At 49.9% G+C, this 17,382-nt stretch overlaps 1 protein-coding gene, 1 long non-coding RNA gene and 1 pseudogene across 2 annotated transcripts in view; 1 reads left to right on the top strand and 2 right to left on the bottom strand.

Annotated features, from left to right (window-relative positions):
- The window catches only part of LOC136468563 (uncharacterized), a 269,843-nt gene that overhangs the window by 34,031 nt on the left and 218,430 nt on the right, over positions 1-17,382 (bottom strand). The window lies entirely within an intron of this gene.
- LOC136475375 (receptor-like protein 19) lies at positions 4,996-14,962 on the top strand (annotated as a pseudogene).
- Positions 9,996-11,419, bottom strand: LOC136471110 (uncharacterized). The gene is made up of 3 exons (XR_010761927.1): positions 10,894-11,419; positions 10,709-10,809; positions 9,996-10,349 (listed from the first exon to the last, which is right to left on the bottom strand). It is a non-coding gene; the product is annotated as an uncharacterized lncRNA (long non-coding RNA).

Here is a 17,382-nt window from a genome sequence, read left to right as displayed (position 1 = left end):
TAGAAAAATCATGGAAATCCATTTATGAATAAATTGAGCAATTTTTATCATATTTAAAAATTACTGAAAAACATTATTTCATATTTTTCTTAAATACTATACCTCACAGAGAAGTCACTCAAAAATTTTCATAATTTTTGGAGCTCTAAATAAATCTACACAAAAATAACAAAAACAGACACTATTCATTCAAATCTGAAAATAGAAAAATCCATTTGAACGCTGAGTCACTGACAACGGGTCCCACATGTCATCTTCAACCTCCGACGTTGACCACGGCAGCGACGGCTCTGATCGGAGATAACTCGCCGACGGTGAGTCCAATGGCGATGGCCAAGGTACCAAAACGTTCACCAAGACTAGGCGCATCTATTGACGTCCCTACTTTCCGATAACGGTCCTATGCTAGCTCAACGTCGGCCATGGCGGATGCGGTGGCACGGCAATGCTACGCCAGCGAAATGAAGCCGAAAACAGAGAAACAGAGGGCATGGGAAGATCCAGTAGCTCACCACGAACACGTCCAAGCAAGAATTAAGGCCGGAGAAGCAACGGTGAAGCGGGGCGGCGTTCACAGCGATCACAGCGGTGCGAGCAATGGCGACGGCGGTGTTCCAGTGGCTGTGGTGGACAAAACGAGCAATCAACAAGATATTAAGCACCACGGCATCACGGAGAAGCTGAAACAATGCTTCCCGAGATCAGAAGCTCACCGTAGAGTACTAGCCACGACGGCGCTCGCTCGACGGGGACTCTGCCGGCCGCGAGGAAGAAGAGCGTGGTCAGTGAGTTCCCGGCGAAATCAGCCGACCACAGTTGGCTGGGTGGATGCGCAAGAGAAAGACGGAACTGGAACGGCCTTTACCAAGACGACCACGGCACTAGGGAGACGGTGCGGGCTCGCCGGAGCTATGGCGGTGGCGTCGGGAAAACAGAGCAAGAGAACGGGGCCAACGGCGACGACCTGGGCTAAATAGAGCAGCTCAGAAGCGCAAGGAAGCTGCGCTGTGGCCTTCACCGCACCAGCGCGACGCCAAAGACGGCCACGACCGCGCCTAGAAGCAAACCGAAGGTCGCCGCCGGTGTAGCGTGAGCGGTGAGTACTGTTCATCGAAATTACAAGTTTGCCATTCGCCAAAATTCACAAATTACTCCCAAATTTTCATAACAACTCAAAAATCTCCAAAAATAAAAGTTGTTCAAAATCAAAAGTTCTACAACTTTGCTTTTATAACCATCTCCTAATTCGGTCTAGATTTTGAAATGAACTTTTGAATTTGAATAGGGAAATTTACCGAATTACGCCTTTTCGATTTACTCAAAAATTTTCTAAACAACTTGAAAAACTCCAAAAACAAACTTTGTATAACTTACCAAGCTCTACACTTTTGCTTTTGGGCCCAACCCCAAAATATGCTTAGATTTTGAAATGGATTTTTAGGGTAGGATTTAAATGTTGAAAAGCGGGGTTTTCTCGAAAAATTCAAAATCCAAACAAACATTGAACTTGAGTCAAACAATGCATTGCAACACATACCACATAAATATAAACTTGTATTAGTGTATGCATATCAAAGTTTTCACCAAATGCCAAATGCTTTGCAATGCATATGATGACATGTCAGATTTTAATATTTAAACACCCGAGGTGTTACAGCTGCTCCTTGTTAGTACCGAGGAGCCACCGACGTTCGCAGTGGTTGAACACGATGCCAATTGGCGACGGACGATGTTGGAAGAGATGAAGGCCATCGAGGACAATGGCACATGGGAGCTGGTAGATCCACCGGTGGGCTGCAAGCCGATCGGCTTGAAGTGGGTCTATAAGGTGAAGCGGGACGAGCGCGCCGCCATTGTCAAGTACAAGGCTCGGCTCGTCACCACGGCTTCATGCAGCATGAGGGCATCGACTTTGAGGAAGTCTTTGCTCTGGTGGCACGAATGGAGTCCGTTCGCTTGCTATTGGCCATGGCAGCAGTGAAGGATTGGCGCGTCCACCACCTTGACGTCAAGTCTGCGTTCCTCAATGGTGAGCTCACGGAGACGGTCTTCGTCAAGCAAGCTTCGGGCTTCGCCGTCAAGGGCGCTGAGCATAAGGTGCTCAAGCTGCGCAAGGCGCTCTACGGGCTACGGCATGCCCCTCGGGCGTGGAACGCCAAGCTCGACGCCACGTTGGGCGAGCTTGGGTTCACTCGCTATGCTACAAAGCACGCGCTCTACATGCAGCGATGGAGGAAGGAGGAGCTCGTGGTCGGCGTGTACGTGGATGACTTAATCGTCACCGGAGCGCGAGCAGAGGACATCGACGGTTTCAAGCACGAGATGGCAGCTCGTTTCAAGATGAGCGATCTCGGTGCGCTCTCCTACTACCTCGGCATCAAAGTGAGGCAAGGGAAGCAGGGCATCTCCCTAGGTCAACGCGCCTACGCGGAGAAGTTGCTGGAGCACGACGGCATGGCAGAGTGCAAGCCGTGCGCGACTTCGATGGAGGAGCGGCTGAAGCTGAGCAAGCATAGCACTGCTGCGAAGGTGGACGCGACGCGCTACCGGAGCATCATCGGTGGGCTGCGCTACCTTACTCATACCCGACCGAACATTGCGTTCGCGGTTGGGTACGTCAACCGTTTCATGGAGGACCCACGCGAAGATCACTGGTCGGCAATGAAAAGGTTGTTGCGCTACGTTAAGGGGACGCTCGATCAAGCGATCATCTTCTCCAAGAGTGGCGGCAAGGGTGGGTTGTGGCTCACGGTCTTCAGTGAGGCACCCCAAGGCAAAGGAAGGTGAGTCGGAGCTCACTGTCTTCAGCGATGCGGACATGGCGGGCGACATTGATGGGCGACGGAGCACCTCCGGCGTGCTCGTCTTCTTTGGAGAGGCCCCCATTGCTTGGTAGTCGCTGAAGCAAAAGATCATGGCGACATCGACGTGTGAGGCGGAGTACGTCGCAGCGGCAATGGCGGCGTGGCAGGCTATCTGACTGTGCCGGCTGCTGGGCGAGCTGACCGGCGAGGAAGCTCACCCGCCAGCTCTGATGGTGGACAATCAGCCCGCCATCGCCCTCGCCAAGAACCCTGTCCTCCACGACTGGAGCAAGCACATCGATATTAAGTTTCACTTCCTCCAGGACTGCATTGATGGAGGACAGATCATCATCGAGTTCGTCGAGACCAGCAGACAGCTCGCTGACATCCTCACCAAGTCACTCGGGCACCTGTGGTTCATGGAGCTGAGGAAGATGATTGGCATGGATGAGGTCAAGGCATCGGGTTAGCAACAAGATTAGGGAAAGAATTGTAAGACATAATCTGCTGCTCCCGTTTCTCCATTGTTGGAGAATGGTCGGCTCGGCTGACTACTCCCTGTTGGGAAATGGAGATTGATTGGCTCTGCCGATCGGTTCCCGTAGCGGTAGCAGTAAGGCACTAGGCCATAGTAGTAGTGGTTTACTTCAGTCCTGAAGAGTATAGATGACTGAGCTAAGCTTTATATCTTAGGAGTAGGTAGTTGGTGTACCCTTGTACCTTAGGAGTAGCTAGTTGGTGTACTCACTAACAACTATGTATAGTTCAGTTGCCACAAACCAAAGGGCAGGGCTTCGGCCAACCCTAGAGCTTATGCTGAGTGTGTGTGCACTGTTCCCAATCTCTCATTCTATCTCTAGCCATAGTGAGTGAGTGTGTGTGCTGATAAGTTAGTTGCTTACCTGTACAGGGCAGCTAGGGACCAACAGTAAACGGATCAGGTCAAAAAGCTCTGTGTTTGTTCTCCACTAAAAAACCATTGACCTCATTATCCCTCACCCAATTACGTTAAAAAAATCCCTCACCCAACCAGCGCTGTTCTTCAGGGTTAAACTATTGCCCAAAATTCTGTGATCCCAGAATACATTTTTTTTTCTGCAGAACTTTCTTTTGAAACAGTAGTCAGTAGCAAAGTTCCAAATAAAATGGAAATTTGACCGATCCATATAATATTTCTGTGCAGGTACCTACTGCCGTACTGGTATCCGGATGCAGACATGATCATGGGTTAGCTTTCTGTGCAGCCGAGGCAAACATACGCATTTGTCATTCTCGAATACTAGCAACCGACAGGTCCACGATATCGGCCAACAAGTCTAGCTTCTTCTGACCAAGGTTGATCGATCCAGTCTCAACAGCCAGACTTGTTAGTGTTGATTGTAATATGACCACAATGTCTATATATATATATATATATATATATATATATATATATGTGTGTGTGTGTATGTACGATGAACAATCACAATAAAATAGAGAATTTTTCCAATCACTTTCTAATATGGTATCACGGGAAGGTTACGATCTTTTCCGCTTCCGCTAATCGCGCGAGACCGCGCCGCCGCCGCCAGGCACTCGATCGCCGGCCGGTAGGCCCTCTCCTCGTGGACGCGCGCGCCTCGGCGCCTGCGCGACGCGCTACTACCCCGCCGTCGCGCCGGCCCGTCTCCTCGCGATCGTGTCGTCCGCTCGACCGAGCGCGCGATTCCTTCCAACGTGGACACGCAGATCACATCTATGTCTACGTCAACGTTGTCGCCTGGGCACCGATCCAGCAGGTTGCGACGTCCACCGCCCGGCAATGTCTACGTCTACGTACAGCAGGTCACGACGCTCACCGATCTACGTCGCGTGATCGTCTACGTCACGGAGGCTGCTCCCGTCGCGTGGTCGCCCGGCTCCTGCTCCGATGGCTGAGACCGAGGCCGAGCGTCAGGCTCGCGAGGCACGCGAGAAGGCGGCGGCTGATCGCGCCGCGGCCCTCGACGCGTACGAGGCCAAGTACGCTGCCGTCCACGCCGCCGCCATCGCCGTCCTCAACATCAAGGTCCTCGTGCCCTTGGTTCTGGATCACGCCGCCGACAACTACAACCGGTGGCACGCCATGTTCCTCGTCGTCCTGGGCAAGTACGCCCTCACGGACCACGTCCTCTCCGACGTCGTCAACGCCGATCGACCGGCGTGGGTGTAGATGGACTGCACCGTGCTGACATGGATTTACTACACGATCCACGCTGACCTCCAGCAGTCGACGATGAACCGCAAGCCCAACGCTTGCGGCGCCTGGACCTACCTCGAGAACGAGTTTCTCGGCCAGCGCGAATCGCGTGCCCTGCTGCTCTTGGCGGAGTTTCGCACGGCGAAACAGGGCTCCACCTCGATCACCGACTTCTGCCGTCGTCATGAGACGATGGCGGCGACTCTCGGCGACTACGGCGATCCGATCGGAGATCGCACCCTGGTCCTCACCCTCCTCCGCGGCCTCAACGGCAAGTTCCGGCCCATGGTCTCCAACCTCAAGATGCGACAGCCCTTCCCAACCTTCGAGGAGGCTCGCACGCTTCTTCTGCTCGAGGAGATCGAATCGACGACATCGCCGCCGGTGAGGCAGCCGGGGCATCCGATCCGCCGGCCTCCTCTACGTCAACCGCCCTCATCGCCGCTCCACGCCCTCCTATCGGACGCCCCCACGGCGGACACGGCCAGGGCCATCAGGCCGAGCACGGCCAGGGCAGGCCCGCTGGTTACAGCACTGCCGGCCAAGGGTAGGTCGGCACTGCCGGCCACGGCTAGCAGCAGACCGGCCGCCACCGCGGCGGGCGCGGCCGCAACCAGCAGCAGTAGCAGCCGACCGGCAACACCAGCGCCGGCCCGCAACACCAGGCGCAGTACTATAATCCGTGGGCGGGCCACGCTCCTGCTCCGATGGCCGAGACCGAGGCCAAGCGCTACAAAGCTCGCTGGGTCCTCCGCGGGTTCACACAGCGGCCAGGCATTGACTATGACGAAACCTTCAGTCCAGTTGTCAAGCCAGCCACCATCAGGGTGGTTCTCACTTTGGCTCTGTCTCGCTCCTGGCCGATTCACCAACTTGATGTGAAGAATGTCTTTCTCCATGGCACCCTGAATGAGACAGTCTACTGCGTCCAACCTACTGGGTTTGTTGACTCCGCCAAGCCCAATCATGTCTGTCATCTGAACAAGTCACTCTATGGGTTGAAGCAAGCTCCTCGCGCCTGGCACAGTCGCTTTGCCTTTCACATCACCTCTCTTGGGTTTGTTGAGGCCAAGTCCGACACGTCGCTGTTCATCTACTGCAAAGGTGCTGATATGGCTTTTCTCCTCCTATATGTTGATGACATTGTTCTCACTGCGTCCTCTCCGAGTTTTCTTCACTGGATTATCGCAGCACTTCGCCGGGAATTTTCTATGACAGACATAGGGCCTCTTCATCATTTTCTGGGTGTCAGGGTTCAGCGTCGAGGTGACAGTCTTTTTCTCTCTCAGCGCCAGTATATGCTGGAGATTCTGGAGCGAGCTGGTATGAGTAACTGCAAGGCGAGCAGCACTCCCGTGGATACTCACTCGAAGCTCCCTGCTGATGGTGCCTCAGTCTCTGATCCCAGCCAGTACCGCAGTCTTGCTGGGGCTCTTCAGTACCTCACCTTCACCAGGCCTGATATCGCCTATGCAGTTCAGCAGGTCTGCTTATACATGCATGATCCCCGGGAACCTCATCTGAGCGCCCTGAAGCGCATTCTTCGGTATCTTCAGGGTACTTTGGATCTCGGGCTGCACCTTCACCGGACCTCTCCAGCTGATCTCACTGTCTACACCGATGCAGATTGGGCGGGATGTCCTGACACACGCAAATCCATCTCGGGTTATGCGGTGTTCCTTAGGGACAATCTCATCTCCTGGTTATCCAAGAGACAGCCGACAGTGTCCCGGTCCAGTGCAGAGGTGGAATATCGAGCAGTTGCGAATGGAGTCACCGAAGCCAGCTGGCTGTGCCAAGTCCTCCTAGAGCTTCGCTGTCCACTCCGTCGTGCCATAGTGGTTTATTGTGATAACGTCAGCGCCGTTTATCTCTCCACTAACCCGGTTCAGCATCAGCGAACCAAGCATATTGAGATTGACCTCCACTTCGTCAGAGAGCGAGTCGCCCTTGGTGGAGTCCGCGTCCTGCACGTTCCCACTACGTCCCAGTACGCCGACATCTTCACGAAAGGTTTGCCGACGTCCGTGTTCACGGAGTTTAGGTCCAGTCTTAATGTTCGCAGTGCTCCCAATTCAGACTGCGGGGAAGTGTTGGATTGTAATATGGCAAGTGGGCCTGTCCACAATGCCTATATATATATATATATATATATATGTACGCTGAACAATCACAATAAAATAGAGAATTTCCCCAATCACTTTGTAATATATAGGAAGATATCACAGGCCGTGAAGTAGACAAATTCTGAAGCGGCTTGCCAGCTCTCACACGTTGAATACTCTGATTACTTCATAAAGAGCAACCTTCTCTGAACTCTGAATACATACATTTATTGCTCAAGATTTGTAGCCCTAAAAAAAACGAGAGAATCATGAAGCCACTGCCCCATTCTCCATGCAACAGCAGAACCAGTCGGTTAGCCACGCCATTATTTTGGTCCTGCACTTGTGATCATTCTCTCATTGGCCTCTCTTGCAAAATCATGCAGCGAGCAGGAGAAGGCCTCCTTGCTCCAGTTCGTCGCTGAGCTCTCCCATGACGGTGGCCTCACCGGTTCGTGGAAGAGCGACACAGATTGTTGCAGATGAGAAGGTATAGCCTGCAGTTCAAATCATGAGACGGTGACTGGTGTTTTCCTGCCGTCCAGAGGTCTTCAGGGGGCACATCTCACCGTCTCTCGGCAACCTCACCGGTCTTGTGAGCTTGAACCTGTCAAACAACTTGCTGTCTGGAGGCCTACCGGTGAATCTCTTGTCCTTCGGCAGCATCGTTGTCCTTGATGTCAGCTTCAACAAGCTCAGCGGGGATTTGCAGGATCTGCAGTCTCCAACCTTCCGGCCTCTGCAGGTACTGAACATCTCCAGCAACTTGTTTACAGGAGTGTTTCCATCCACCACCTGGGAGGCGACGAAGAGTCTGGTTGCGCTCAATGCTAGCAACAACAGCTTTAGTGGCCAGATACCAGCTAGCTTATGTGTCAGCGTGCCATCATCCTTTGCTTCGCTTCATCTCAGCTACAACCAATTCAGTGGAAGAATCCCTCAAGGTCTCGGTAATTGCTCCATGCTGACATCTCTCAGTGCTGGGAACAACGACCTAACTGGTACTCTTCCTGATGAACTATTCACTCTTACCTTGCTGGAGCACTTCTCTTTTCCTAATAATCAGCTAGAAGGATCGATCAATGGCGTCAGCAAGCTCAAAAATCTGGTGGCCCTTGATCTTGGAGGGAATAGTTTCAGTGGTAACATCCCAGAGTCCATAGGCAAACTCAAGAGATTAGAGGAGCTCCATCTGGACGACAATAGCATGTCTGGTGAGCTCCCATCTACTCTAAGCAAGTGCACAAGTCTCGTGATCATCGACCTAAAGAATAACAGTTTCAGTGGACAACTCAGCAATGTCAATTTCTCCAAGCTACCCAAATTAAAAACCTTGGATCTTTTGCGGAACAACTTCACTGGCACAATCCCAGAAAGCATATATACATGCAGCAAACTAACAGCACTGCGGCTATCTTCAAATAAGTTCCATGGCCAGTTGTCAGAAATAATTGGCAATCTGAAGTCCCTCACATTTCTGTCACTTGTTAACAACTCCATTTCAAATATCACAGGTGCACTTCAGATCCTAGGGAGTTGCAGCAGCCTGACCACCTTGTTTATTGGGCACAACTTCTTGAACGAGGCCATGCCAGAGGATGATAGAATTGATGGCTTTCAGAAGCTTCAGGTCCTTGCTTTAAATCACTGCTCATTATCAGGAAAAATACCTTTTTGGTTATCGAAACTCACAAATCTGGAAGTTTTACTTCTGTATGGAAATCAGCTAACTGGATCCGTACCAGACTGGATCAACAGCCTAAAGTTCCTATTCCATATAAATCTATCAAACAACAGTCTTGTTGGGGAAATTCCAACAGCCTTAGTGGATATGCCAATGCTAAAGGCAGATAAGGTCGAACCAAAGGCCTTCAAGCTGCCTGTTTATAAGAGCCAGCAACGGCAATTCCGTATGCCCATTTCTTTCTCAACAACGCTGAATTTGGGCATGAACAACTTCAGCGGTGTGATCCCTGAAGAGATTGGTCAGTTAAAGGCGCTCCTTACACTCTATTTGAGCTACAACGACTTCACTGGACCAATCCCGCAATCGATCTGCAACCTCACAAACCTCGAGTCACTGGACTTGTCTAGCAACCATCTAACAGGTGCAATCCCGACGGCACTAAGGGTCCGTTTGGTTGGGCTTTTGACTTTGGCTTTTGGCCCCAAAAGCCAAAAGCCCAACCAAAGGGGCTGCTTTTCCAGGCGGCTTTTTCAGAAGCAGCTGCTTTTCCGTAGTACAGTTTTGAAAGCTGGTTTGACCCTGCTTTTGGCTTTTGGCTTTCTGCTTTTCGAAATTGGTGGAATAAAAAGCTCTTCCATAGTTGTTTCAAGAGAGATAAATATAGAAGGTATATTTTATACTTGTTTAACCAAACAGCTTTCAGCTTTTCTACAGCTCACAGCCCACAGCAGCTTTCCCACAGCTCACAGCCCACAGCAGCTTTTTCCCATAGCCACAGCTCAACCAAACACACCCTAAACAATCTGCATTTCCTTTCTAAGTTCAATGTCTCCAACAACAACCCATAGCACTCTCTTTTTTTTGCCAAAAAAAATTTATACTGTGTTTCAACTGTCAAGTGCAGCTGTATCAAAAAAATTAAAAGAAAAATAAAAGAATCTCTGATCAGTTTCCTTTTGTAAAGAAGCTATGAATAGATCTGCCATTCGTTGGACTCTTCATTTGAGTTGGAGTTAACACAAGACGATTCACCAAGAGTTTTCTCTCTTTTCCTTTGGGCGGAGAATTATCAGGGTATGCCATGTCATTGTTTTCTGGAGCACTTGTCAAAAGTGTTTAGTACAGGACCTGTTTCTAGGTTCCATCTGAAGTTCGACACTATTACAAGAACTGAATTCACCCAAAAACAAGAAATTTTCCAACATCTTTTCTTCAGGTTACAGATATGCACATGCAGCACAGGACCTTGCAACTGCAAATAAGGCCTTCGCTCCAGAAATTCCTAGAGCTCCCTACTCCTTCCACGGCTCCTGTGTTGTTATGGCTCTCCTCAAAGTATGGGTAGATAGCAAGAATATGGGAGAGGATCATGTTCTTGACACTACGATATGGGTAGAGAACAGAGCTCTACTGCATTATTTCAGACAAGATACCGAACTCTGGAGTCTGGATTGGCGTCCAGCCAGGCCCCTGCTGCTCTCTTCTCTCATGTGTCCCCAGTGAGCTGCACCTGCTCCTCCCTTTGATCTCTGAACCTAAATAGATTGAAAATGAAATTACTAGAACTCTGGAAGCTGAGGAAATGAAAAAATAACAAGGAATGCCAAACTAGTACCATCTACACCATATCAGTCAACGATAAACAATGTGTAGTTATATGTAACGTAAGTTTATCACATTTATTTTTGCTGCAATGTAATATTTACATAGCCAATAGCAGAGTTGTCCCCTAGTGATTTCTCAGCAAGGATAGCAACAAAAACCTGTTGTAGTCTCTCAACTTCTCTTATTCGATGGTTGCCCATTTCATATCACAGTAAGTTCCTATGGCCTATGCGCTATGGGCAAAGAATACATTTTCTTTATCAGGACAAGTGTTCTCAATGATAATTACCTTGCAAACAAGTGAGCAGATCATGCTCCTTTTTAGATCACAAGAGGGAACACCCCTGTCACAATGGAATTTGGTGGTTACTAGTACTTTGCAAGTTTCACCTGCATAAAAACCAACAAGTATATATATGTCAATGATGACTTCATTACATAGCCACTGCCAGCATTAGGGAAAAGGTTACAGACCTAGCATCTTCCATATTTCAGAGCAAATAAAAATGCAGCACAGATAATTGTTTCAGGTCTAGAAGATGCCATCTCTGTATTGTCAGCTGGGTATAGAAGACTGGGTCTCCATCAAATCTTGACCTTATTATCCTTCAGCCAACCAACTCAGTCTCAAAGTTATATGCCTTCCAGAATAGTATTTACCTTTTTCTCTTCCAAACATTACTACCTAACTCTCCTACTGGGCAAAATATTATATTTTAATAGGCGTGGTATCCTCAAGAAACTAACCACCGTGAATTTGACTTTTTTGTGTTCGCTAGCAATAGCCATCTTTTTAGAATGCCCCTCAGCAAATTTTGCCAAATTTTAATGTTTTCGAAATACTTTTCAAGACAAATCTAGAGATATCGTTTTCAAAGTTCAATTTTTCTAAAGGATATCGACAACCAAAGTTTTAATATGTTAATTGTGCAAAATCTAAATGCCACTCTTTTTTTTGGACTGGAGAAGAATGCAGGCCTAGATCTTGTGGCAGCCGAAGGACGTAAATTTATCGACCGTTTAGTATTTGCGACTTTGCGTATTGTGCATGTCTGAAACGAGCTCAATATCAAGGAATGTCAGCTCAAGGATATTTTCTCATCCTCCATTCCTTCCACCATGACTCCAAAAGCTAAAAGCATGTGATGGATAACTAGTGGGAACCAACTCTTTATGATCTGCAAAAAGGAAAAGTAACAGGAATCAACAGAAGATTCTCAAAGAAGAGGAGGAAGAGGAAGAGGAAGAGGAAGAAGAAAAGAATCAAAGCTCGCTGTACCAATTGGACAAGTCATTTTCTCTTCCTTTGGCATATGATCCCCAGTGGCCAATTCAGCTACTGAAGTATATCCTATCCGTGGGTCAGTGGGCAGATACAAAGTTTTAAGTGAACCAATTGGCCACTCAAACTCACAGGTGACAGGACCGGATGCCATATCCACACGACACTCGCGAGAAGAATACATGGCCAGCGTGTAGTGAGCCTTGCTGCACAGGGGTGGAGAAACGAAGGCCGAACCCATCTTGATCAATAGGTCAGAGATGAAACACGTCGGGGACAGAAGATGCGTTCACGTGGATCGTGAACGAATATCCTCTTTTTCAAAAGCAGATCAGGATAGGTGTGTGCAGTGCACACTAAGCTCCACTTGGTGATCCTACTGTTAGAATGGTCATCCCTCATCACCTGGAGTGCACTTGCCAGCATAGGGCTGGAGCCACTGTAAAGCTTTTAAAGATACTTGTTACCTACTTGTATCCTGTGTTGAAAATAAGCTTCAGATAAAAAGCAACATTTGCAAAGTTTAGAAGAACACACCTGTATGTCATACATCCACTCAAGCACCATGGTTCCCCTTACCATCAGCATGGGAGCTACAGGGCTACCTTGTACTCATTTTCTTCCCAAATCTCTCAACAGGGGTGCATCCATATTCCAATTAATTCAGTCGACATGTCACTACGATTATACAATATATTTTTGGTGAATCGGTACAGTTCACATTCCAGGGGAAAAAACATTGGAAAATTGGAAAACGAGGTGCAAAAGCAATATGGGATCAATATCCTTGCAACCTTGTCAAGATTCTGTTGCCGCTGCTTTATATAGCACGATGTCTTTGCAGGGTCCTACCCTGTTTCATGCAAAAGACCATGCAGCCACTCCAGTATTCATACAACAACAGAAAATTAGAAATGCTACACATACCTTTACTTGGTGTTGATCTTGTGCTATTGCTCTTCTTGGCCTCTCCTGGTAGCTCCTGCAAAGAAGAGGAGAATACCTCCCTCTTAGAGTTCCTCAATGGTCTCTCTCAAGCCTCTGGCCTCACCAGTTCATGGCAGAATGACACGAACTGCTGTTTATGGGAGGGTGTCATTTGCAATGTAGATGGAAATGTCGTGGACATCTCACTAGCTTCTATGGGCCTTGAGGGGCACATATCACCCTCACTTGGCAATCTTATCGGCCTGTTGAAGCTCAACCTGTCTGGCAACTTGCTCTCCGGTGGACTCCCACATGAACTGTTGCTCTCCAGCAGCATTAGTGTCCTCGATGTCAGCTTCAACAAGCTCAGTGGAGACTTCTATGAGCTGCAATCCACCCCTGACAGCACGATGAAGGTAATGAACATCTCAAGTAACTTTCTCACAGGATATTTTCCATCCACCACATTGGAGGGCATGACGAATCTGGCTGCTCTGAATATGAACAATAATAGCTTTACTGGGGAAATTCCAAGCACAGTTTGTGTTGAAAAGCCATTCCTTGTGGTCCTTGACATTAGCTACAACCAGTTCATTGGTAGGATACCCCCAGAGCTTGGTAAGTGCTCCGGTTTGAGAGTGCTTAAGGCTGGCCAGAACCAACTGAGTGGGACCCTCCCAGATGAGATCTTCAATGTTACCTCACTAGAGCACCTCTCTTTCCCTAACAACCATTTGCAAGGAACACTTGATCCTGAGCATGTAGGTAAACTCAAAAATTTGATCATCCTTGATCTTGGGTGGAATGGGCTAAATGGCAAGATCCCAAAATCTATTGGGCAGCTCAAGAGGCTGGAGGAGCTTCACTTAGACAATAACAAAATGTCTGGAAAGCTACCACCAGCTCTTAGCAGTTGCTCCAATCTCAACACCATCATCCTTAAAGACAACAAGTTCCAAGGAGATCTCAAACGTGTCAACTTCTCCACCCTGTCTAGTCTAAAATTTTTAGATTGCAGATCAAACAAATTCACTGGCACAATTCCAGAGAGCGTCTACTCCTGCAGCAACCTTATTGCACCGCGGCTTTCTTTCAACAACCTTCATGGTCAATTTTCATCGGGGATAAACAATCTCAAGTCCCTCAGATTCCTAGCTCTCGCTCACAACAATTTTACAAATATCACAAATACGCTTCAAATCCTCAGTAAGTCCAGGACCCTCGCTCTCGTGCTAATTGGGGGCAACTTCAAGCATGAGACCATGCCAGACTATGATGAATTTCATGGCTTTGAGAATCTTATATGTCTTGCTATAAATGAATGTCCACTGTATGGTAAGCTACCTAACTGGCTGGCTAAGCTCAAAAATTTGCGAGGGTTGCTATTAGACAACAACAGACTCAGTGGACCAATACCAGCCTGGATTAATAGCTTAAACCTTCTTTTCTATCTAGACATATCCAATAACAATCTTACTGGTGACATACCAACAGCACTGATGGAGATGCCAACGCTTGAGGCAGCTCACTCTGACCCAATAGTACTTAAGTTTCCTATCTACCTGACACAGTTTCTTCAATACCGTACAACCAGTGGCTTCCCTAAAATGTTGAATCTAGGAAACAACAAGTTCACCGGTGTAATTCCCCCAGAGATTGGCCAGCTACAAGCACTCCTTACACTCAACTTGAGCTTCAACAACTTACATGGGGAGATCCCACAATCAGTCGGCAACCGCACCAACAGCAGGTGCTAGACTTATCCTACAATAATTTGACCGGTGCAATCCCATCTGCACTGGAGAGGCTTCACTTCCTTTCCAAATTCAACATTTCCAGAAACGATCTAGAAGGGCCTGTTCCAACTGGAGGCCAGTTTAGCACATTTCCAGATTCTAGCTTTTTTGGGAACCCAAAGCTGTGCAGCGCTACGCTGATACACCACTGTAATTCAACAGATGCAGCTCCGGTCTCCATTGTCCCCACAAAAGAGTACACCGACAAGGTCATCTTTGCGATGGCCTTTGGTATGTTCTTCGGTGTCGGAGTGTTGTATGACCAGATGGTCCTATTCAGATATATTTATTTCGGCTGAAGCTACTTGAGTAGAAATGTTCTACAATAATGTGTCCTGGTTTCGGTTACGCAGTGTACAGAACAGAACCTAGCAATAAACAGCCACAGCTTCAAACTTCAGTAATGCAATCGAGAGGCTCCAGCAGCAGCAAGACCAACACATCTCATAGCTAGCGGCATTTAGCCCATGCCCTCCACTCAATGGATGATATCAGTGGAGGCGCAGAATAATCTGTACTGAAATGAACTGAAATGGGAGTATTTAGTCACTGGACTATGTTAATTTATTGAGTTAATGCGACTCTGTGTGTTTCTGAGAGACTGTGTGACTGCATTTATAACATTTACTCTGTATAAGTCTGAGAATTGATGTTGTGACTGAGTAAACGAAGTGAGGGAGCACCGTTGTAAGGCTATTTTTCCTCTCGGATGAGCACTTTTTCTTAAGAGATTGCTATTTGAGAAGGTGTTCTAAATATATAATGTATCATAAGTATACATACTTGCTATTTGTACAAAGATTTTGGGGGGTACAGCCGTACAGGCGTACAGCTGTACCTACATCCGCCCCTGGGGAGCAGATCTACTAATACCTTGTGAGGCCAGTGTGTTAAGCCGCCTTAATCCAAACCACCAAAGCAATCTAAATGGAATTATGGAAGCGAAGGCGAATCTAAGTAAGACTCGAGGGGGGTGCGGATACATCCACGACAGAATATGGAACCAGTAATTAGGACCAAAATAGAGAGCAGACACCGCAACTGCTGCTCTGCTAGAGCCAAACTTTGATGGCAAGGACATGGATTGCGCAGCAGCAGCCCGGCCTCCGCAAGACCTTCGCCGCACTAGTTACCTCTGGAGCGCAGCGCGCTGCCTAGATGGAGCTTTTTGGAATTCAGTCATTATGGGAGGTGGGTTTCACCAAAATGCCATTCCATAACGGGGCTTCGCCGAATCACCATTATGAAACATGGTCAATACGTCAAAATACCATCCGAGGGCTTTGGAACTCTTTTATTCCTCATTTGCCCTTGCCATTCTTTTTTTTTCTTTCACGGGCTGCTCCTCAGTCCTCACACTACGGAACGGAGGGAGCGAAACGGATCGAGCGGTGCCACCCCCGCGCCGCGCCCCCCGGGCCGAGCCTCGCCGCTGCCATCCGCCCCCAAGACGGCTCCCTGCCCTAGGCGAAGGCGAGGAGGATGCTGCTGCTGTGGCCGGCCCGGACGCGGTGCTCGAGGCGGGGCTGGGGCTGGCTGCCGCCGCGCCGCGGACGGGGCGCCGGGCCAGGGCGTGCCGGCTCAAGGGCTGGGCGTCGCGGCAACGCCGCCGGGGCTGGGCACCCGCGAGCAGGGGAGCAAGCCGGGAGCGGCCGAGCAGCGAGCGGCGAGCGGCAGCGCCCAGTGGAGTCGCGCCGTTTCATGCGTGTGGACACGCAGCCGTGCTCGAGGCCGAGCTCGAGAAGACGCTGCCGAAGCCGCGACGTCGTCCTCATTCTTTAAAACACGAAGCAGCCGGCGCTCCTCCTCTTTTTCCTCTCTCTGCTCGCCACCGGCGAACTCGACGTGCCGGGGAAATTTGTCGTGGCCGCCATCTCCGCCCAATTGCTCGCACCCACAGCTTCGCATCATCCTTGTGCACCTCCTTGACCCAGCTGCAGCGGTCCTAGTCACCGGAATCAGCCGTGCGCTCGATTCCCGCCGCGGTCGTCCACCATGGCCATCACATAAGGGCCGCCGTGCGCTCGCCTCTCACATTCACCTCCGCCCAAGCCAGCCATACCCTCGCCTTCCCCAGCACCGCGGCAGTGCCCCCACAGCAACACCGCTCGCTCACTCTCGCCGCGCCCCACGGCAGCGCCTCCCGCTCGCCTTCACCGCCCCCACGATAGCCACGACTACGGCGCTTCCCCACCCTCCCCCACCCACAACGGCCATGGATTATAGCATGACAGCGACGCGCCCAAGACCAGCCATGGTGTACAGCAGCTCCTCAGCAGGGCGAAGCCGAAGGATTTCATCCAATGAACTCCCTCTTGTTCATCCATGGAGGCAGGGGCAGGCACGCTAGAGAGGACGACGTGCAGAACGACGCTCAGAGGAGAGGGAGCGTGCGGGGAGAGGCGGGCCGCCGTGGGGGAGCTGGTCGTGGGGACAGGGGCCATCGTGGGGAGAGCTCGCTGTGGAAGAGCTCGCCCGCTCGCGCTCCTCCTCGGCAGAGGACGAGGGAAGCATGCGCTCGCTCGATCTGTTTGCTCCCTCCGTTTCATCGATGTGAGGAGCAGAAGGAAAGGGCAGGGGCAAACGAGGAAGAAAAGAGTCTCAAAGTCCTCAGATGGCATTTTGACGTGTTGGCCATGTTTCATGATGGCAATCTGACGAAGCCCCATTGCGGGATGATATTCTGACGAAGCCCACTTTCTATAATGGCTGAATTCCAAAAAGCCCGCCTGGATGGATGTGACGTGACCCTCGGCCGTCCGGGCGTCGCCGCCCGCCCACCGGTGCGAGGGTGACGTGTGCCCGTGTGGTGTGACGCATCCCATGGCGTGGCGGTGGCGCTGAGCCGCCGCGTCCCGCGCGTTCGTGCAGGATACGAGATGGGTCTTAGATGTGTGGGCTAGGCCGCACGAGGTCAGGACCAAAAATGGTCCCCGGAGCCCGGAGGAGACGAATGGC

This window comes from Miscanthus floridulus, chromosome 8, assembly GCF_019320115.1.
Source record: "Miscanthus floridulus cultivar M001 chromosome 8, ASM1932011v1, whole genome shotgun sequence".
Classification (NCBI taxonomy): domain Eukaryota; kingdom Viridiplantae; phylum Streptophyta; class Magnoliopsida; order Poales; family Poaceae; genus Miscanthus; species Miscanthus floridulus.
Note: the sequence above shows the minus strand (reverse complement) of the source record. Positions and strands in the feature narration are given on the sequence as shown.